Below are 22,738 nucleotides of genomic sequence, written 5' to 3' on the forward strand. Positions count from 1 at the left end.
TTTGTTCTTGCTAAAAGATTATAAGGGGGTGATGCCATTTTAGGCCTCTGGTAGGACCCTCCCCTCTCATTTGAAAAGATGGTGTTGATTTATTGCTATAGACCGCCATGTGCTTCTTAAAAATAATTAATCCTTGGACACCACAGAAAATCAGTTTCAGAACATTCCATTTCAGCTTTCACAGTTCTAGTTCTGCATAGTCAGTATAGGATATACAACTCTATAAGCAGTTTATCACCTTAAATGGTGCAAAGGGCCTGTGGTAATGACACTTAAAAATCTTGGTTCTGTCCAGAGGGTTAGTTCTACTTACAGACTGAAGGAGATATTTAACTTAGTGTTTTTTCTAAGAGTTGCGTTCTTGAACACAGTCTCTTACCACACAGAAAGGTGTTCCATTTTGTAGTTCTGGCTAGGGTTGGGCGCACATATTAGCTTGGTGACAGTAGGTCAGTGTTTGTCATTTGCCTTGCGTATTCAGGTCTAGCTGTTATCGGCTGGACTTTTACGCTGAAAGTCTTTGTTATTTCTCCTAATTTGACTGGGTTGGGGCATTGTTCTGCATAGAATTGTAAGCGAAGTTCATGCAGTTAGAAAGCAAAAGTGGAAGTAGGAGGAAGTAGGCCTGATCTTGGAACTAAAAGGAGTCCCGAACAATGTCTCAAGACCTGCACGTGACAGACTGTAACACTAGATACATTTTCAAAATTCAGTTTTTAACTATGGCTGATGAAGAATTACTTGCTGCTGTCAAGTACTTATCTACTCAAGTCCAATCTCTGACTACTGAAAATTCTAGTCTTAGTCAGTGTTTGGCCGTATTGCAGCAAGGCTCATTAGACCCTTCTCTAGTTGGATTGGCAGAAAAAAGAATTTGTTGGGAATCCCAGGAAATATGGAGAATTTTTGGACTCTTGCTTCATCTATTTTACCTTTAAATCTCATAGTATCTGGCAGAGCCAAGGTCGGATTCATTATTACCATTGCTTCAGGAACTGCTCTAGCATGGGCTTCACCTCTCATCTAGGAATCCAGTCCACAGTGTGACCATTACCAAGCATTTGTAAGTGCTGTTAAAGATAGGTACATGGTTAATAAGATCTACTGGAAATTCAGCAAAATTCAGCAAGGGTCTATGGATTTGCAGACGTATATAATTTAATTCAAAAGTATCTTGCTACAGAAAAACATTCTAAAAATGCAACTTTGTTTACCTTATTGTTGAATCGCTAAAAGTAGGAGACCAGAGATAAGTTGGCCTGCACAGCAAGACCACTCAACCTACAGGATTTCATTGCAACAAATACAAATTGAAGGTCGGAGTGACGCACCAAAATTGAAATAGAACAGTGGGTTCGAAGCATGTGAGCTGTAGATCACATGCTGCGCATAGCCGACTATTCGACATTGAGGAGGCGACGTCAGGAAGGGTCGCCGTCTGCACGACGTCACAGAAGGTCGTCGACACGACACCCTGGAGGCTCGCTGTCAACCCGACGCTGAGGAAGATCGACGTCTAGGTCACCGGCTCGACGCCGAAGATCGCCGTCAAGGTCACCACGGCGTGGACTATCAACGTCGAGAGCAACAAGGCCTCGCTCGATGCCATTGGTCACACAGACGTCTTCGACGTCGAAGCTTTCGCCGTCAAGGGAGCAGGTCACAGTCATTGTGGAGTCACCTGGGTCCAGGTCATCAGGAGATAGATCTTCATCTCCTGGGTTTAACATTGTGGAGATCTCTCCGGAAGCTTCCCCCAGATCTGCGGACAGATCACGCAGTATGTCATCTCACCGTCCTCAGGGGCCTGTATTGGGCGGTCGCAGTAGTCCGGGCTCAGATTACTCCCGCACATTCTCACCCTCTGGTCCAAGGACAAGTACTCCGGTCAGACCATCTAGGTCTCCCTCTCGGTGGCCACGACCCTCACCCAGACCAAGTTCTCCTGCCAGATCACGCTCTCCAGCACAACTGGGATCACCTGCTAAGCCAAGATTTCCCCCAGGGCAATACATCGGTCTAGTTCCAGGGGTTGGCACAGCCGTGATCGCGACAGGCCCCATAAGAGAAGACGCACAAAATCTCCAACTTGGTCATCCTCTACGAGGTCTACGGTCCGGGACTATTCTCCGACCTTCTCCTATACTCCTCCCTCAAGAGTCTCACCGATTGATGACATCGCAACTTTTACAGATGTGCTGGGCAGGGGAGCAAAGAAGCTTAATATCTCTTTGCATACTCCTGTGGTACCCACCTCTATAATATTTGATACTCTTCACCACCGGTCAGCGCCCAGACCTCTCTTGCCTCTGGTGCCTGGCTTCATTGAACTGGCGATGGCTACCTTTCTCACGCCTGCGGTGGTAGGCTCTGTTCCATCTAGAATAGCCAAGAAGTACAAGGCTCCCGCGGAGGATCCTTTGTTCCTCAGATCGGATCCACCTGCTGACTCCGTTATCGTGGCGGCTGCCATGAAGTCCCATTCGGCATCCACCTCATCCTCGGTACCCCCAGAAAAGGACAGCAAACTCATGGATTCGTTTAGCAGAAAGGTATGCAACACCTCAGCTTCTTATATGAAGGTGGCCAGTGCCTCTGCTCTTCTCAGAAGGTACGATAGGTCCCTCTGGGAATGCCTCACTCGCCTCACAGAGAAGCTTCCTAAGGAAGACCGACAGAACTTCGTCGAAATCCTACAGGAGGGAGGGCTCGTAGCCAACCAGTTCATCTGTGCCGCAGCGGATGCTTCTGACCTCGCGGCCCATGGCTACTCCCATGGAATCTGCTAAAAGCGTTCGGCTTGGCTCCGCCTTACAGGCCTCAAGCCGGATGCGCAGAAGATCTTGAACCTCCCCTTTAATGGTACCTCTCTCTTTGGTTCACACGCTGACGATGAGATGACCAAAATGAAATCGGAAATGGACACTGTTAAAGCTGTGGGTTTGGAGAAGCGAAAAGAATTTAAAAAGCGCTTTCGTCAGGGGGACAAGCGGTCTTACCAGCAGAGGGTTCAAACCCCTCAATGGTCATCCCAAACACAGCAGAAGACAGTTTCAGCAGAGACGCCCTGGCAGAGGCAGAGGCAACAATACCAAACAGCAGTCTGCCCCCAAGCAGCCTTCCAAGCCCTGAGATGTTCCTTCCTCTACAACTGTTCGCCACTCCGGTGGGAGGGAGTGTTTCTTATCATCTGGAAGAGTGGAGATCCATAACCAAGGACAGATGAGTGCTGAGTATTGTGCAGCATGGTTACTTGCTGAGGTTCAAGTCCCCCCCGCTGACCCCCTCTGCAAGTCTTCCCTCAAATGAAGCACCTTCCCCGATTCCACAGTCAACTGCTGCAGGGCGAAGTTGCTGCCCTCCTCAAAAAGAAGGCCATAGAGGAGGTTCCCTCTGTGCAGAAAAATCAAGGAGTCTACTCCCGCTATTTTCTTGTCCAAAAAAGAGGAGTAGTCACAGAATACAGGCCCATTCTAGACCTACGACTACTGAACAGATTCATCCGAAAAGAAAAATTCTGCATGCTGGCCCTGCACCAGATCTTCTCGCATCTTCATCAGGGAGACTGGATGTGTGCCTTCGACTTGTAGGACGCTTACTTTCACATACCTGTCTCAGTAAAGCACCGAACGTTTCTCAGGTTTCAAATCGGACGCCATCACTACCAGTATCGAGTGCTTCCGTTTGGCCTCAAATCCACGCCACAGACATTCTCCAAGTGCATGGCGGTGGTGGCTGCTTTTCTCCGCAAGCGAAAGATCTTAGTCTATCCCTATCTAGACGATTGGCTACTGAAAAGCTCCACTCCGGCTCTGCTTCAAGACCATCTGTCGTTCTGTCTCAACCTGATGAACTCATTGGGGTTGCAGGTCAACTTCAAAAAGTCAGTACTCAATCCTTCCCAACAGATTCATTACCTGGGCGCTTCCCTGGACTCCGTGCAGGCAAGCGTGTGTCCTTCGGAGGAGAGATTGTCATCCATGCTCCTGAAGTGTCATCTTCTACTGGACAATCACATTCACACAGCCAGGCAAGTGTCCTCTCTCCTGGGATCGATGGCCTTGTGCATCTACATAGTGCCCAATGCACGCCTTCACATGAGGCCTCTGCAGCAGGCTCTCAAGGACCAATGGTCTCAGAGGTCAGGTCACTGGAAGGACCGTGTCTCTCTTCCACAAGGTACCAGAGATTCAATCAGATGGTGGATGAAACGCTCCGACCTTCTCCGGGGAGTTCCATTCCATCGCCCTCCTCCATCTCAGTCAGTGGTCACGGATGCCTCTCTTATAGGCTGGGGTGCTCATATGGACCAGCTTCAGGTTCAAGGTCTCGGGTCCAAAGTAGAGCGAGGCTACCACATCAACTTCCTAGAGCTTCGAACTGTTCATCTGGCGCTCAAATCTCTTTCCTTCTCTGCGCACCAACTACATCCAAGTTCAGACGGACAACACGACACCTATGTTCTATCTGAACAAGCAGGGGGGGCACCAGGTCAAGAGTACTATCCCTGGAAGCACAAGCCATCTGGCACTGGCTCCTGGCAAGAGGTCTATCCATTGTGTCAGTTCATCTACCAGGTATCCAAAATGTCCACTGGACACACTCATGCCAAATTACCTGAAAAAAGGAAATTAGCACATCAGGATGAGCATCATATACCTCTAAAGAAAAGGAATATGGGTACAAACCCATCACCACCTTATATTCCACCTCCTTCACCTACTAATCTTCACCTACTTATTACCCCCACTAATTGACCTCCACTGTCACCTGACCCACAGGATGAGGGGTGTGGGTATAACAACAGGCTACAATATGTTGACCTATGGGAGGATTATAATACTGATCCACATACAAACAATGACCCTGATTTGTATCCATCTAGGCCATCACCTCCTGACGACAATATAGATTATATTAAGCTTCTTTATAGGGCTGCTCACTATCATGGGGTGGAATTACATAAATTGACTTTAGGATAGGACTTCTTATTCTTGACCTTATGCTCCACTCAAAAAACAACACACACTTTACCAATGCTTAATGGCATACTCAAGCATGCAGATGAGGTTTTCAAAGACCCCTGTCAGGGCAAGAATAATCACGCCCAGGGTTGAGAAAAAATGTAAACCAGCACCTACTGACCCTGCTTACATTAAAGGTCAGCTGCCCTTAGACTCTTTGGTGTCAGTAATGCTCAGAAAAGAGCAAACTCACAAACAATTGGTGAGGCACCTCCTCCTGATAAAGAGTCCAATTTAATTGATGCCTCTGGTAAAAGGGTAGTTTCTCAGGCAGCTTATCACTGGCGAATTGCCAATGCTCAGACTTTGCTAGCCAGATATGATAGAGCTCATTATGATTAGTTGGAAAAACATATCCAACATCTGCCTGATGAGCATAAATCTAAGGCAAATGATCTCATACAAGAGCGAAAACTCATTACCTTTACCTCCTTCAAATGTGCATTAGATGCAGCAGACACAGCAGCAGGTGCAGTGAACACAAGCGTGTTGCTATGCATGCACGCATGGTTAAGAATATCAGGTTTCAAACCTGATGTACAGGCCTCCATTCTTAATCAACCTTTTGACAAGGAACACCTTTTTGATCCAGCTGTTGACACCTCACTGGAAAAAAAAAAAGACTGAGGTCGCAAAATCCATGGGGGCTTTACAATTACCTGCTAGTAGAGGTTCCTTTTGCCACTCCTTTTACAGGGGTGCTTCCAAAACGGTTACAACAGAAAATCCTTCCTCCTCTTACAAGTGCAACAACCAATCGCTTCATCAAGAGGATATTTTAGAGGAGGTTTTAGAGGAAACAATGGTAAGGGAAGAGGCAGAAGCAACTCCACACGCACTTGTGGAGAAGTGTGGCTCACTGGTTAGAAGCAGCAGACCCTGAAGCAGAGGTCTGCCCGGGACCAGGGTTCAATTCCCGACGCGGCAGGGTCTTGGGTCAATGTCCGCGGACTCGATAATTCTCGCCTAGGTGCCTACGCTAACCATGGGTCCCACTCTGCAACTCTGGGCAATAGCTTGCTTAATCTCCACAACGGCCCTATCGGCGCCAGGGATGCCTGGCTTCACCTTGGGGGTGCCAAGGAGGGACCATCTCACAGGGAGAGCCAGGACGGGTTCTCCAGCAGTATACAGCGCCAGGATGCCCCGAGTGATGGGGTAACAGTGCGCTATACAAGTATACATACATTTACATTTACTTCCCCCTCCAATAACAAACAGTGACTTCCTTCCACTACCCTCTGATCATTCCACTCCTGTAGGGGAAAATCTCTCTCGATTTCTCCCTTTCTGGAACACCATCACCTCAGACAAATGGGTTCTACAAATTATCCAATATGGTTACTGCCTGGAACTTAGACACTCCCCCAAACATTCTTCCAAGATCACATGCAACGTCACAGGAACATCTCGCCCTCCTAAAAAAAGAGGTTCAATCTTGGTAAGAAAAAAGAAGCAATAAAGCCAGTCCCATTAAAACATCAAGGAACCGGAGTATACTCCCTATACTTCTTAATTCCCAAGAAGGACGGATCTCTTAGGCCTATACTGGACCTCAGAGATCTAAATATATACATTCAATCAGACCACTTTTACATGGTCACTCCACAACAAGTACTTCCGCTCCTTCAACAGGGCGACTTCCTGTCCACTCTGGACTTAAAGAACGCCTATTTCCATATTCCAATACATCCTCCTCATCGCAAATGCCTACGGTATGTAGTGGCAGGACAACATTATCAGTTTAAGGTGCTCCCATTCGGAGTAACTACCGCACCCAGAGTTTTCACCAAGTGTTTAGCAGTAGTCGCAGCTCATCTTCGAAGACCACATATTCATGTCTTCCCATACCTGGACGATTGGCTCGCAAAAAAGCTGTCTCCATCACACTCTCAAAACAGTGCAGTTGCTCCACGATCTTGGGTTCACAGTGAATCTGTCCAAATCCCATCTACAGCCATCCAACACACCGGCGTATCTGGGAGCCACAATAGACATATAGAAGGCTTTGACCTATCCCGATCCGACCAGAATCCACAATTTGCAGACTCTACTCTCTCAATTTCAGCCTCAACACTCATTGTTATGTTATGTTATGTTATGTTATAACGCTCTTGTATAGCGCACGGCTACTCGAAAAGAGTGTCCCGGCGCTTTCCACCTGCAACTCAGAATAAAAATAACACAACACAGCAAGCCAGCTCGAGTGTTCATTCAGTTACTGGGTATGATGGCATCTTGCATACTAATAGTCCCTTTCGCAAGACTTCACATGCGTCCCCTTCAGGAGTGCTTAGCACATCAGTGGAACCAGGCTCAGGGTCTGTTATCAGATCTAGTGTTGGTGGAAGGAAGCACCCATTGCTCTCTGCAGTGGTGGAATACACACAACCTTTCAAAAGGGCGGCCCTGCATCGACCGGTTCCATAGATAGTGCTAACATTAGACGCATCACTCACTGGTTGGGGAGCTCATCTCCAAACACATTCAATTCAGGGCATATTGAGCTTGCAACAAAAGCAGCTTCACATAAATCCTCTAAAATTGCTAGCGATTTTTCTAGCGCTCAAAGCGTTTCAAGTTCATCTAGTAGACAAAGCTGTCCTGATCCATACAGACAACATGACAACAATGTACTACATACATAACGGGGGGACACACTCCCTCCAGCTATCGCATCTAGCACAGACCATCTGAACATGGGTCATACATCACAGTATGTTTCTCCTTGCAGAACACCTTCCAGAAGTAAACAATCAGATTGCAGATCTGCTCAGTCGTCAAAGACAACAGATCCACATATGGGAACTCCACCCTCAAGTTCTCCTCCCATTCCTCCAAATGTAGGGATTTCCAGACATTGATTTGTTCACCACAAACCTAAACGCAAAATGCCGAAACTTTGCATCCAGGCATCCACATCCATTGTCCAAGGGCAATGCACTATGGATGAATTGGTCCGGGATATTTGCCTATGCTTTTCCGCCTCTCCCACTCATTCCATGAGTGGTTCGGAAGCTTAAACAGGCGCCCTTGACATTAATCCTAGTTGCTCCCACATGGGCAGAACAACCCTGGTTCACAACTCTATTGGAACTCTCAATAATTCCTCACCAAAAACTACACCTCACTACCAATCTACTCACTCAGATCCATGGAGAGATAAGACACCCAGATCCCAGCCATCTCAGCCTTGCGATCTAGCACCTGAAATCCTAGAGTTTTGTTACCTCAATCTTCCACCAGACTGCATGAACATTATCAAGGAGGCTACAAGAGTACAAGAACTACAAGATTATTCTAGGCAGCAGAGTGGAAGCGTTTCGTGATATACTGCAATAAAAATCACATAGATCCACTGGACGCTTCAGTTCAAAATATCATCTGCTATTTATTACATCTACAGCGTTACAATTTGGTGTATTCTTCCATACGCTTACATCTTGCTGCAATAGCTGCTCACCTACAAAGCAGACAACATCTATTTCTTTTTAGAGTGCCTGTCATCAAAGCGTTCATGGAAGGGGTTAAAGGAATTATTCCTCCGAGACTTCCTCCTGCTCCAGTGTGGAATTTAAATATTGTCCTCACCAGGCTAATGGGTCCAACCTTTCCATAAATGTGAAATACAATTTCTTACTTGGGAGGTAGCTTTCCTCATGGCTATCACATCTCTGAGGAGAGTGGGTGAGATCCAGGCACTAACCATAGAAGCACCATTCTTACAAATACATCAAAAAAGTGGTTCTTCAGACCAATCCTACATTTTTACCAAAGATCATTTCTGCCTTTCACATCAACCGGTGCCTTTGTTCTTTCCTCAACCAGATTCTGTGGCAGAATGTGCTTTACACACACTAGATGTGAAAAGATGAATTCTTTACTAGATAGAAAGGGCTAAAACTTTTTGCTGAACTAAACAACTATTTGTTGCTTTTGTTCCACTGCATAAAAGCAATTGAATATTAAAATCGGGCATTGCAAGGTGGATAATCAAATGCATTCAGATATGTTATGCAAAAGCAAAAATAACTAACAATTCCCTCTAGAGTGCATTCCACTCGCAAACTAGGGGCTTCTATGGCATTTCAAGGAAACCTACCCATAAATGATATCTGCAAAGCTGCAACATTGTCTACACCTCACACATTCACAAAACACTATTGTGTAGATGTGTTCACAAGACAGAAAGCAAGTGTGGGCCAAGCAGTTTTACGTACACTCTTTCAAACCACTGCAACGGCTACTGGTTAGCCACCGCTTTGGGAGGCAACTGCTTTTTAGTCTATGCACAGGATGTGATCTGCAGCTCACATGCCTCGAACGGAAAATGCTACTTACCCAGTATGCATCTGTTCTTGGCTTGTAGAGCTGTAAAGTCACATGTGGAATAGAAGAAACTCTAGGTCTTAAAACTAAATACTTGTGGCCTAGCACCTATCCTCCTACCATTCCTATATCAAAGTCTACTGCAATATGACATGAGGACCTAACGCTGTTAGGATTGACTGTACGTCTAAACAGGCGAGAGAACGACAATGTAAGATGGGGTTTTGTTTATACTGCGTATTAATAGTCATATTTCCCAGGAAATGTAGGAAAAAGATGACATTGAATATGAACCAATCAAAAAATCTAAATTTTAACGGTCTCTCAAGGGTGTATAATTTTGAAGGCCACAGTGCAATTTCAGGAATAGAGCGTCCGTATACCAATCCTAGTAGATTGTGGAGCCTCCAGTAGGTACATGGATATTCTTTGGGCTACAGATTAGTTTAGCCCAGATTGATAACCCACATATTGGAGAAGTGGTGGATGGAACACCTATTTCTTCAGAATTGGCATCAAGAATTAAAATAATCTGATGTGTTACTCCTCGATAGCCAGTAATTTTGGACATGTCATGGTTGTCCTATAATAATCATTTTAATTAACTGAGTATACAAGATCATGTTTCTGAGATTAGAATTGTATATGCAAAATTGTACTTTGGAAGATGTATCTAATAAAACACAAGTACAGAAGCATCAAATCTCTTTTGTTTTGAACCCAAGAAAGGTACCACAGATTTGCATCTTTGCATTGATTTCAGAGACCTCAATTTAGTAACAGTTAAGGATAGATGTCTATGTCCACTCACTTCTGATATCTTAGAATGGGTGCATTAAGCAGGGATATTTGCAAACCCTGATCTAGAAGTTTATCTAATCTGAATCAAAGCAGTAGATACGCGGAAAAGAGCTTTCAGAGCACCATTTGGGACTTTCTAATGAAAAGCCATTACAACTTTATACTGCCCCAGTAAGCCTTCTAGTGCTACATGGAGTTGGTCTTTTCAAACTTACTGCTACACACCATGGTTATCTATCTTGATGATATTTTCCTTTTCCAAATAAAATGCTAAACATGAAGAATGGAAAGGGGCGACCACTCGGTCCCCCCGAACGTATGGCGGAGTGCCTCGATCCCCCCGGGAAGCCATTTTTGGGCGGGAGGCGCGTCTCGGCTGGTATGCCCGAAGCGGCGTAGCCGGGGCGCGTCTTTTCCCGCCCTAGAGTGGGCTGGCCTAGACACCGACGTAGCCAGCCCCGCCCTAGGGGCAGGCAGGGGCGGGTTTACGCCCGCCCTGAAGACGGATAAAAAGAGACGCAAGACCAGAAGACGTCCTCTTGTTCTTGTGCTCCGAAGTTGCACCTCCTCGCTACACGTGAGCTCGGGACAGAACGAAGAGCCAATTTTGAGCGTTTTGATCTTTTTCTTTGTCTTCTAGATACTTCGTCGGAGAGATGCCCAAGAAAGGCGCAAAGAGAATGACGACCGACCAGATGGTGCGGGCCCTTTTCAAAGAGATGTCCGACATAAAGAAACGGTTGGCGGAGCGAGACGGGGAGGAGGGTTCGGCCCCTGCGCCGGCTGGAGGGAGACCTAAGAGGCCGAGAAGGGTTCCAGCCGGTGGAGACGTCCCGGTTCCCTCTGCCCCGCTCGAGGCGCCGACCCCAGTACCGATGGAGGGGAATCCAATCCCCGTTGTCGTCACCCCGACATCCAATGAAGACATGCCCCCCGAGCTGGCAGCACAGCTAGCAGCATGGTTGGGGGATAGTAGTGAGGGCGCCACGGCTGCCGAGGCACAGGCGCTGATAAAAGAGCTGCGTGAGAAGAGAGATGCAGCTAAAGTGACCGCGCCGTTGGCGGGAATAGACAAGCCGCAAGCGGCAGAAGCAGCGTCCGGTTCAGGTAAGCGGCCATTGCCGATTGCAAGGGACGAGTCAGCACCCTCTCGTAGAGAGAGATTGGGACAACATGTGCCTTTAGCAATAAAGGAAAAGATCTGGGCGGGGGAGTATGTGAATATTTTCTCCTTGCTTGTTGATCATTATGAGGTGGAGCATGTTAAGAGTCAGAAGGACCTAATGCATCCGAGTGTTTGGCGCGCAAAAATGGCCGCCTTTAAGGTAAATGAGAATATTGGCAACTGGGGCAATGCGTGGGGTATTTTTACATCGATTTTGGGGGAACGTAGGCCCGAGTTGCTTCCTAAGTTTCCCATTTATCAGTCACGAATTATGAGTTACTCGACAGCGTATCAGGGTAACCATTGGTTCTGTTATGACAACTTGTTTAGGAAAGAAAAGGAACATAACAAAGGTTTAACGTGGGATTGTTACGATTCTGTGACATGGGACAAAATGAAAGAGTCAGGAATGTTGAAAATGCCGTTAGTAGGGAGCAATGTTGTTGATTACTCCCGCCAAAATGTGGGGACGCCCTTTCGGTCAGGTACGAGCACCGACGATTACCCGAGACCTGCCGGCAACACGGGGAAAAGGGGTTTCTGCTTCAATTTCAACAAGGGAAAATGTACCAGGCCTCCGGGATCGTGTAAATTCAAACACGAGTGCAGCAACTGCGGGTCGTCCCATCCTGAGTCCTTGTGTCGAGCCAAAACGAGTGAGAATGGGGGTAAGGGAGGCGCCAAACAAGCCTAATATAGGCCGAGGGGCGCCTTTACCGACCCCGATTGATACTTTGGCAATGACTCCTTGGCTCAGCGAGTACCCAGATCGTATCTCCGCTGGGGTGCTGCGGAACGGTTTTTCTTATGGTTTCCGCATCCCGGTGGGGGACTTTCAGGGTACCGGGACGTGCAGAAATCAACTTTCCGTTTTGCATCATACATCTGTAGTACAGGAAAAAATCCAGAAAGAGGTTAGCAAGGGAAGGGTCGCCGGGCCGTTTATTGTACCCCCGGTACCGTATTTTGTCTGTTCTCCGTTAGGGGTGGTCCCCAAGAAGGACCCAGGTGAGTTTCGACTAATCCATAATCTGTCAGCCCCACGGGGTATTTCGGTAAACGATGCAATTGATCCAGAAGTATGTTCGGTACGGTATGCATCATTCGATGAGGCAGTAGCCATTTTGAATCGCCTGGGGCCCGGGACGCTGATGGCAAAATCAGATATCGAGTCAGCTTTCCGGTTGCTCCCGGTACACCCTGAAGACCAGCGTTTTCTTGGATTCATGTTTCAGGGATCATATTACATGGATAGATGTATGCCAATGGGATGCTCTATATCGTGTGCATATTTTGAAAAGTTTAGCACTTTTTTGCAATGGGTGTTCACGAAGAAAACGGGTTTCCGAAATGTGATGCATTACCTTGATGATTTTCTGTTTCTTGGACCCACCGGAAATCCCGAATGTGCTCAGGCCTTGGCTGAATTCTGTGTATTGATGGGTCAATTTGGCGTGCCATTGGCACCAGGTAAAACTGTGGGTCCCACGACTTGCCTCGAGTTTTTGGGGATCGAGTTGGACTCTAGTGAGGGCTGTTTCCGTCTACCAGCTAGCAAGGTGTCGAAATTCAGGGCAGCCCTGCAAGTATGTTTAAATGCATCTAAGGTTACACTGCATCAGTTGCAGCAATTGGTGGGGAAGTTGAACTTTGCCTTGAGGGTGATCCCAATGGCTCGCCCTTTTTCCCGTTCAATTGCCCAAGCGATGGTTGGCCTAAAGGAGGGTCATCATCGCACGAGGTTATCGGCTGAGGTCCGCCAGGACATGCGTATTTGGTTAGCATTTTTGGCGGACTTCAATGGTCGAGTCGTCTGGAACAAGCCAGCCGTGTCCTCTGAAGAGCTTGGGCTATGGACAGATTCAGCGGGAAGCATAGGTTTTGGCGCCATCTTCGGCACGAAATGGTCGGCACAAAGGTGGCCCCCATGGTGGCATGAGGGGGGGCTGACGAGTAATATTGCTTTCCTTGAACTGTTTCCCATTCTGGTGGCCCTGAGAACCTGGCCCGAAGGGTTCAAAGATCATTCTGTCGTGTTCTGGTCTGACAATATGACCGTTGTAGAATGCATCAATAGTCAGGCGGCCCGTTGTAAATTAATTTTGAGGCTGCTCAAAGAAATTGTCTTACTGTGTATGCAGCTGAACGTGATATTCAGAGCAAAACATGTCCCAGGGGTGATGAATCAGGCTGCTGATGCACTGTCTCGTTTTCACATGCAGGCTTTCTCGGGTTTCCTTCCCTCAGCGGACCCAGAGCCGGCACCCTTCCCCGAAGCTCTCTGGTCTCTCGGTGCCTCGAACTTCGTCACCTCGTGGGAGAGAGTCTAGCACCCAGGACAAGGAAGGCATATGAAGGGGCGTTTCAGGCCTATTTAGCCTTTTTGGGGACTGAGAGAGGGGGACTTTGGGCTCAGGAAGAGTGGGTTGTACATTTTCTGATGTCCTTACGTAGGGCTGGGAAATCGGTGGCTACGGCCCAAAGGCATCGTGCCGCCATTTCCTTTGTTGCCAGGGCCCATAATATCTAGGACCCAACAGCGTCTTTTGCAGTACAAAAGGCGTTGCGGGGGTGGCAACGCCTTGAGGGTCGCAGAGTAGATGTGAGACGACCGATAGGTCTGGATAGGTTGTCCCAGTTGCTGGCCACACTCCCTACCACATGCTCGTCTCCTTTCGAGACGTGTTTGTTCCGGACTGCATTTACGCTGGCATTTCACGGGGCTATGAGGATAAGTGAGCTGGTTGCAAGAAACAAACAGGATGTGGTGGGGGGGTTGTGCCGGGAACACGTTCAGATCAGGGGCGATGCGATGATTGTCTCCTTTCTCAGGTCCAAGACCGACCAAGATGGGAGGGGGGACTGCACGATCATTCGCAGGACCCCCGGGTCCTCCATGTGTCCGGTACAGTGTTTAGAAGATTACCTAGCACGAAGGGTGGCATCATGGGGGGGGACATTGTTGAGGCATGCAGACGCCACCCCGCTGACGAGGTTTCAGTTTCAGCGGGTGCTTGCAATGGCCATTGCCGCAGCGGGCTTGGACCCGGGCGAATTCGGGACCCATTCCTTTCGAATAGGGGCTGCCACTGAAGCTACAGCCAGGGGTCTTACTGTAGAACAAGTGAAACGAGTGGGGCGTTGGTCCTCCAATTGTTATAAGAGATATGTGCGATTGCACATGTTGTGAAGCTGTAATCATATACTCACGCTTCTTGTCTTTTGTTTGTTTTCAGTTACGCAAGCCTACGCGGCAGGGCGGACTATGCAGTCGACCCAACACCAGGCCAGCGGTCAGACATCACCGGCTGTGAGAAAGGAGGTGTGGGTCGTGGGCCACTCATACGTGAGACGGGCCGCAGACGTATTCAAAGCAGGTGACATGATTCACGTACCTGGGGAATACGGGTACAGAGTGTCCTTCTACGGAAGAGGCGGTCTCTGTATTGACCAGTTTCAAGCATTCTTTGAGGGTTTGTTAGGGCGGATGAGGTCACCGCCGTCCATAGTCATAGTGCATTTAGGGGGCAATGATTTGGTCACCACCGGTAGACGACTTCTCCTGGAGGCTATGCTTTCCACGGTAAGTTGGTTAGCGAGGAGAGTTCCGGGGTGCATAATTGCGTGGTCTCATATGATCCCACGGAAAGTGTGGCGGGGGGCTATCTCGATCCCTGCTTTGAATCATTCTGTTAGAAAATTGAATAACAAAGTGAGTAGGTTGTTCCGTTCCAAGACATTGCATTCGATCTCGCATAGTTGTATTAATGATGACAGTATGTATTTGGGGGATGGTGTGCATTTGTCAAGGGTGGGGAATGAGTTACTCATAGGAGACTTCTTAGCCTGGTTAAAAACGTTAAAACATGACCTTTAGGTAGGAGTCTTGTGGGGGGTCCGGATAGCCGGTCAACTATCCGGACCTGTGGCGGTAAGGTCATGATCGGTGAGCACTAATTAGAAGATCCCTATGAGTGGGCGTCACCCAACACGGATGGGAGCGCTCGGGAGAGGTGGCCATTGGCCCCTCAGTGGGGAGGCGGTCCCGTCTAAGGGTGGGTCGCCGGAAGTAAAGGAAAGGCGGTCAAGGCCCCTTCCTTTGTAGGAGGGGTTACAGCCCCCTCCTGGGGAATTTCCCGGGGCCAGTGTCATCTGCGACGGCAGATGCGGTAAGTTGTGTGGGGTGGGGGGAGGTCCACGATACCTTCTAGATACCTCACACGAGTCTTCGAACGACCTTTAAATGGCGTCGAGTCTTAAGTGCCCCCGTCAAGTCAAGGGAAATTGTTAGTAGTTGCACTTGAGGTAAGCCTCTGTGCTGTCGCCCCTCCCAAGTGGGAGGGGTAAGTCTGGTTAGGGATCTTGACACCGGTTATGACCTTGCCGTTGGCCCTTAAACGTTAGGATGTACAATTTCAGTATTTCTAGAGAATGTTTTGTAGGATGCTAGTTCGGCTAGGAGAACCTCTGTATTAGAGAATATGTTAAGGTTAGCCAAACATCGCAATGTGTTAATGAAATTGTACATAACATGAAACGTTTAATGTTTTTAATTTTGTTTTAATAAATACGGCCGGGAGGGTCACTCCCTCCCACTTCCAAAAACTTTAAGAACTGTTTCCGGTTTCCCTCCTTTTGGGGATTGTGTTGAGAGGGGGTGGCGGGTATCTCAGCCATATGGAAAGGGGCGACCACTCGGTCCCCCCGAACGTATGGCGGAGTGCCTCGATCCCCCCGGGAAGCCATTTTTGGGCGGGAGGCGCGTCTCGGCTGGTATGCCCGAAGCGGCGTAGCCGGGGCGCGTCTTTTCCCGCCCTAGAGTGGGCTGGCATAGACACCGACGTAGCCAGCCCCGCCCTAGGGGCAGGCAGGGGCGGGTTTACGCCCGCCCTGAAGACGGATAAAAAGAGACGCAAGACCAGAAGACGTCCTCTTGTTCTTGTGCTCCGAAGTTGCACCTCCTCGCTACACGTGAGCTCGGGACAGAACGAAGAGCCAATTTTGACCCACCCACCAGCCCCTGAGGACAGCCAGTTGTTTTGTAATAAAGTGAATTTATAAATATGTTTTCCGTTTCGTTTACAGGCTGTGAAGGTATCAGTTTGATGTTGAGCCTAATAAAGAATGGTGAATGTCGTGTAGGTTTTTTACGATTAAAATGATTCGATATAGTGTTGTATCTTTAAGCATGCTCTTTCGGTCGTAGCGACCAATGTTTACATAGGTTTGAGTAAGAATTGTCGTATTTATTTTTTGGTAGGCGGTAAGGTCATGATCGGTGAGCACTAATTAGAAGATCCCTATGAGTGGGCGTCACCCAACACGGATGGGAGCGCTCGGGAGAGGTGGCCATTGGCCCCTCAGTGGGGAGGCGGTCCCGTCTAAGGGTGGGTCGCCGGAAGTAAAGGAAAGGCGGTCAAGGCCCCTTCCTTTGTAGGAGGGGTTACAGCCCCCTCCTGGGGAATTTCCCGGGGCCAGTGTCATCTGCGACGGCAGATGCGGTAAGTTGTGTGGGGTGGGGGGAGGTCCACGATACCTTCTAGATACCTCACACGAGTCTTCGAACGACCTTTAAATGGCGTCGAGTCTTAAGTGCCCCCGTCAAGTCAAGGGAAATTGTTAGTAGTTGCACTTGAGGTAAGCCTCTGTGCTGTCGCCCCTCCCAAGTGGGAGGGGTAAGTCTGGTTAGGGATCTTGACACCGGTTATGACCTTGCCGTTGGCCCTTAAACGTTAGGATGTACAATTTCAGTATTTCTAGAGAATGTTTTGTAGGATGCTAGTTCGGCTAGGAGAACCTCTGTATTAGAGAATATGTTAAGGTTAGCCAAACATCGCAATGTGTTAATGAAATTGTACATAACATGAAACGTTTAATGTTTTTAATTTTGTTTTAATAAATACGGCCGGGAGGGTCACTCCCTCCCACTTCCAAAAACTTTAAGAACTGTTTCCGGTTTCCCTCCTTTTGGGGATTGTGTTGAGAGGGGGTGGCGGGTATCTCAGCCATATGAGTAAGGGACGTTTTCTACCGGTTACACATACATCACTTGTTGGCTAAGCCTTAAAAGTTTTTATTTGACTAGTCTTAAATTAAGTTACTTGTGCATTTTTTCATTAGAAGGTGTAGCTATGGACACTCAAGATTTTTCAGACCATCTGAATTGGTAGGCTCCTACGTTAGTAGAGATAACTAAATGTTAATCACATATTGCAATTTACTATTAAAAATGTGTTCTTGACTTTGGAGACGTAACACCAATGGCAGACCTGCTGAAAAAAAGGAAAATAATTAAACTGGATTACTGCAGCAGTAAAAGCTTTTGATAAATTAAAGAGAAGAATTTACCCAAGGCACTTATTCTTCTGCTGTCTCACTGCCAGGCTTTTATTCTTGAAATTGATTACTCTGATCGAGTAATTTGTGTTGAAGAAATTAAAGGTAAAGAACATCCCTTTGACTTTTACTCCCATAAGATAATTAGGCCACTGATAAATCATTCAGTTTCAGTCCCCTTGAATCATCTTCTGTTTCTGTAGTCACTGCAACAAATTCCTTTCTAGAACAAATTAATTAAACTACCTTGAAATCAAGCCAATGTCCTTTGTATGATAATAAGAAATCAAGTCAAGATCTTTTTTGCTAGTGAAAAACGTAGACTAATTGTTCTGCAGTTGTGCCCCAATTCTATCACTGCTGCCATCAGGCTCAAGTTAAAATGGATTCACGTAAGAGATTTGGTTATCTACGGTCTCTGGAAAGATCTACTAAATGTTTGGAATATATATCCTGGGATTTCATAGTGGAGCTTCATCCATGGTCACAGTGGATTGTTTTAGGAAGTTTTGTACATTTCTCTCCTTAGACCAAACTTAGTTATGCAGCAGAAACGGCAGAAATGTTTCTTTCTGACATCTTTAGAATTCAGAGACTTACAAACAAGATAATTTTAGAGCATGGTCCTCAGTTCATCTTTTGCTTTTTGACCTCCGCTCCGCAAGGAACTATAGATCCAAAAGGCGCTTTTGTCTGGCTTTCACCCTTAACGAATGGTCAAACAAAAAGACTTGATTAAACAATTACGATTAACCTTTTAAACTTAGCAGATGATGTTTCATTCTCAAGAAGGCTTTCTGGTATCATGAAGAGGTTAACGAGAAGAGAAATATTCCTCCCAGTTGTTAAGATTCCAGTTAAGCAAATAGTCATAACAAATCTGACAGAACGATGTAATCTAGTTTTGTGTCACAAAACGCACGTGGTCATAGAGTTCTAACTTACATTCATGAAGGTTTGTCTGGATTTCTTATTATATGCCCCATTGTATTATCTTTATTAGTCACCTATGGTGCGACAGGTGTCTCTACTTGCTGTTTTGGAAACTAAGAATGTATTATGGACAGTGTCCTGAGGAAGCGAATAAAATAAAATGTTGAGCGCCATCAGTTTCTCCACACCTTATCTGTGAATAACACTACTGCCAGATTTAGGAAGAACCCAACAAGTAAGCAAATCCAATCACAGCCTGAGAGAACTATATATATATATACGGTCTGTATATATGCTTTGGGGCAACAGGAGGGGGTCGATATAAATCTGGAGGCAGATTTGAGTACATTAGTTCTCTTAGCAGCCCAGCTTATTCACTTCGGAAACAAGAAGCAAACTTGAAGGCATCTTAAACCAGGTCCATGAGCCAGTGTCATACTGACAAGTCCGTCCAGACTGCATCACAAATCCTGGTACTAATGGAGAATAAATCTAGATAGTCAAAGTCATGTTTGGATTTGATGTTCTCAGTCTAACAGTAAATAGAGGGCAAAATCTTCCAGCAAAATTTCTGTCCACAATAGGAGTTACGTGGGGAGCATCGATTAAACGCTCCTCTCCCAGATGCACTGCATGAAATAGTTCGCCGATCCAACCAATAATTCTCCATTTAACCATGTTCAAAATTAATCTTGTTTCGTCGATGAGTCAAACGCTTTCTTCTTCACATCATTCATCTCCACATATGTAACATTATGTATTTTGGAAAGTTTGTGTATTCTTGAAGAATACGATCCAAACACAGCAGGTAGTTCAAAGCATTTTATTAGGAACCCAATGCATTTCGGGCTTATTCCTAGCCCTTCGTCAGGGGTAACTGCGAATCGACAATTTTAGACAACACATAATTACACAATTATATCTGAAAGAAACACGTTAGTGATAGATTCCTTACCTTAGAATATCCCCAGGCGTCAGACTGGATCCCGAAATTTTTGCGTAGCAATACCCCTGCGCGTCGGTAGGCGTCGTCTGCGGCTCCGTGTCCGTCATCTGCGTCGTTAGCGCCGGAATGACGTCGTCGGAGTACTTAGACGCCGCCCATGCGCGCTGACGTCAGTTCTTCTTTTTTCCGCGCCAGCTAGCACAGATCCGTAGAAGCTCTACCCCCAGTCAATTTTTGACTGAACTTTTTGATCTTTTGATCACTCTTTTTTGTTGAGTCTTCAACTCTATCGGTGCCGGTAGGGATGCCCGGGTTCAAGCCCTGCTCGAAGTGCGATCGACTGATGTCGGTCACGGACCCCCATCGCCGGTGCCTGAAGTGCTTAGGCCTCGACCATGACGATCGAACCTGCTCCGACTGCCGGGCCCTGACGTCGAAGGCTAGGCGGGAGCGGTCCCGCAAGCGACTCGAGCTGAGGCAGTCGGCCCCGCGCCGCTCCAGGTACCGGTCCCATGGGAGGTCGAGGGACAGGTCGCGAGATCGGAGTCATCGAAGCTCCGGGAGTGGACACCGGTCGTCAGGTTCCAAGTCCTCAGGTAAGAGGCATGAGAGGTTGGCGCGACGTCATCGGTCCTCCGACCCACCCCGACGCTCGCACGATGCGGCCGGGGGCTCGGGCGACACAGCCCACGCGGCTCCTCGGGAGTCGCTAGCGTTGCCGCCTGCCCCACACCTTCGGGTCCCAGGGCACGGCGCGACGCCGGAGGAGATCGAGCGGTACCTCATGGCCATGAGGGCCCTCCCTCCTCAGTCGGTTCCCGTGACGCCTTCGGGCCCAACGGTTCCGTCTGGAGGTCCTAACGGGTCGGGTGCTTCGGCCCGATGCCGCGGGCGACTTCGGTCTCGGCACCGCAGGACCTCACCGGATCCGGGGCGTCGCCGGTCGACCTTACGACCTCACCGGCGCCGTCCCCACAGGTGGCGCCCACTGGTGTTGCCGTCCCCAATGTTTCCTGCGGTCCGACTCAGGCGCCGGAAGGGCGCCGCTGGGCGCCGATTCCGTCGGCCTTTGGAGATTTTTATATCCACGAGGAGGCCCTGTCTACTAATCCTGGTTTACAGGACACAGGTGACGAGGAAGATTGGGAGGGGGTCCGAGGACCCTTTGGCACTGGATTGCCAGTCTCAACAGGACTGGACATATGAGCTTGGGGAGGCCAGTGGTCTTGACACTTCGCCAGACACTGGATTTAGCTCCCCTCCGACTGTGGCCTCGGAGGCGGGCTCTACATATAGTGTAGTGTTGACGAAGGCAGCTAAGGCCTTAAACCTTAAGCTCCCCGTCGTGGCCGTGAGGACTAACTTCCTCACAGAGGTCCTCAAACCGCAGTCAAGCTCCAGTGAGCCTCTGCTGCCGTTTAATGAGGCCTTGTGTGACGTTCTTGTGGGCACTTGGTCCAAGGCCGCCACAGGTCCGCCTGTGGATAGGAACATGGCCAGACGCTACCGCCCAGCCCCGGGCGACCCATGCTTTTTGTCCACCCACCCCACCCCCGAGAGTCTGGTCATCCAGGCCTCCAACTCCCAGACCGCATTCCCGTCGGCCCCGCCCGACAGGGATTCCAAGAGATACGAACAGTTCAGGAAGAAGGTGTGCTCGTCTGTTAGCTTAGGGCTGCGGTCTGTGAATACCGCCTGTCTCTTGGGCCGCTACACCCACACTCTGTAGGACACGGTTGCGGAGGTGCTGCCACAATGCCCGGAGGAGGTCCAGGCTAAACTCGGCCAAGCCCTTGCGGAGGGCCGAGATGCATCACGTTTTTCTATCCGGTGTGGGCTGGATACAATGGACTCACTGGGCAGGGCGATGGCAAAGACAGTGGCCATTCGACGCCACGCCTGGTTGAGGTCCTCCAACTTCTCGGCCGATGTCCAGGCCACACTCCTGGACATGCCGTTTGATGGCCGTCGCCTCTTCGGCGACAAGGCAGGCCATGCGCTGGAACGTTTTAAGGACTCCAGGGCTACGGCCAAGTCCTTGGGCCTCACGGCTCCACGCCAGCAATCGGGTGCCTTTCGCTCCTTTCGTGGCCACGGAAGGGGCGCCACCCCACGTACTGCCAGCCACGCGCCGCAGAATGTTCAACAGCGCGGTGGCGGACGTGGAAACCGCCGTGGCGGCGGTCGGGGACCACGGCGAGGCCAGTCCACACCTCCCTCAGCAGCACCCGCCTCAAAACCTTCCTAGTCTGAGTTTTCAGGCCCATGCGACGCCTGTGGGAGGCAGGGTTCGCCATCACCTCTCCCACTGGCGCACAGTCACTTCGGACAGGTGGGTGCTGCAGATCGTCCGAAGGGGCTACTGTTAGAACGGGAAGTTCAATTAAAGGTGGGAAGAGATTGTGATTCAACCAGCGCGAATAGGAGGGTGTTAGATGGTATGCTGTTAGAGGGAACTTTTGAAAGTCTGATATTAGAGGAATTATGGGCTGACATGTTCAATTACAGTGCATTTTAAATTGTCATTTAATCTGGAGGTCGGAAGATGAACGTTTACACATTTATGGAGGTTAAGTATCTAGTTTTGTGTTTTGTTTATTGTTTAAATTAAAGCTAAATTAACTTTTAGTGAGCGGTTTTACACTATATGTTATACTGCGCATGAAGAAAACTTAGATTAATGTTACTGGCATAATTGTGTAATTACGTGTTTTCTAAAATTGTCGATTCACAGTTACCCCTGACGAAGGGATTGGAATAAGCCCGAAATGCATTGGGTTCCTAATAAAATGCTGCTTTGAACTACCTGTTGTGTTTGGATCGTATTCTCCAAGAGGTCCAGATGAGCACGTGCGAATACGCAAAGTTTCCAAAATACATAATGTTACATATGTTGAGATGAAGGATGTGAAGAAGAAAGCGTTTGACTCATAGCTTGAAACAAGATTCATTTTGAACATAGTTAAATGGAGAATTATTGGTTGGATCAGCGATCCATTTCATGCAGTGCATCTGGGAGTGGAGCTTTTAATTGACGCTCCCCACGTGATTGCATTAACTGGTGTTTCTAGGGCAAGGCACAGCCCAGTTTTGCACGCTAATCAGCAAAGTTTGTTTACATGAACAGTAGATACAGAAAATTTGGATGAAAAATGGTGTGCATGCCACCCCTAATGATACAATAGGAGTTAGGCACGGTGTGCA

The 22,738-nt window shown here is 48.2% G+C and overlaps 1 protein-coding gene across 2 annotated transcripts in view; it reads left to right on the forward strand.

The window, feature by feature from the left end:
* DENND5B (DENN domain containing 5B) overlaps nucleotides 1–22,738 on the forward strand; it is a 751,805-nt gene that overhangs the window by 638,848 nt on the left and 90,219 nt on the right. The gene's annotated exons all lie outside the window — the stretch shown is intronic.

The sequence above is a fragment of the Lissotriton vulgaris genome, chromosome 1_2 (genome assembly GCF_964263255.1).
Source record: "Lissotriton vulgaris chromosome 1_2, aLisVul1.2, whole genome shotgun sequence".
Lineage (NCBI taxonomy): Eukaryota > Metazoa > Chordata > Amphibia > Caudata > Salamandridae > Lissotriton > Lissotriton vulgaris.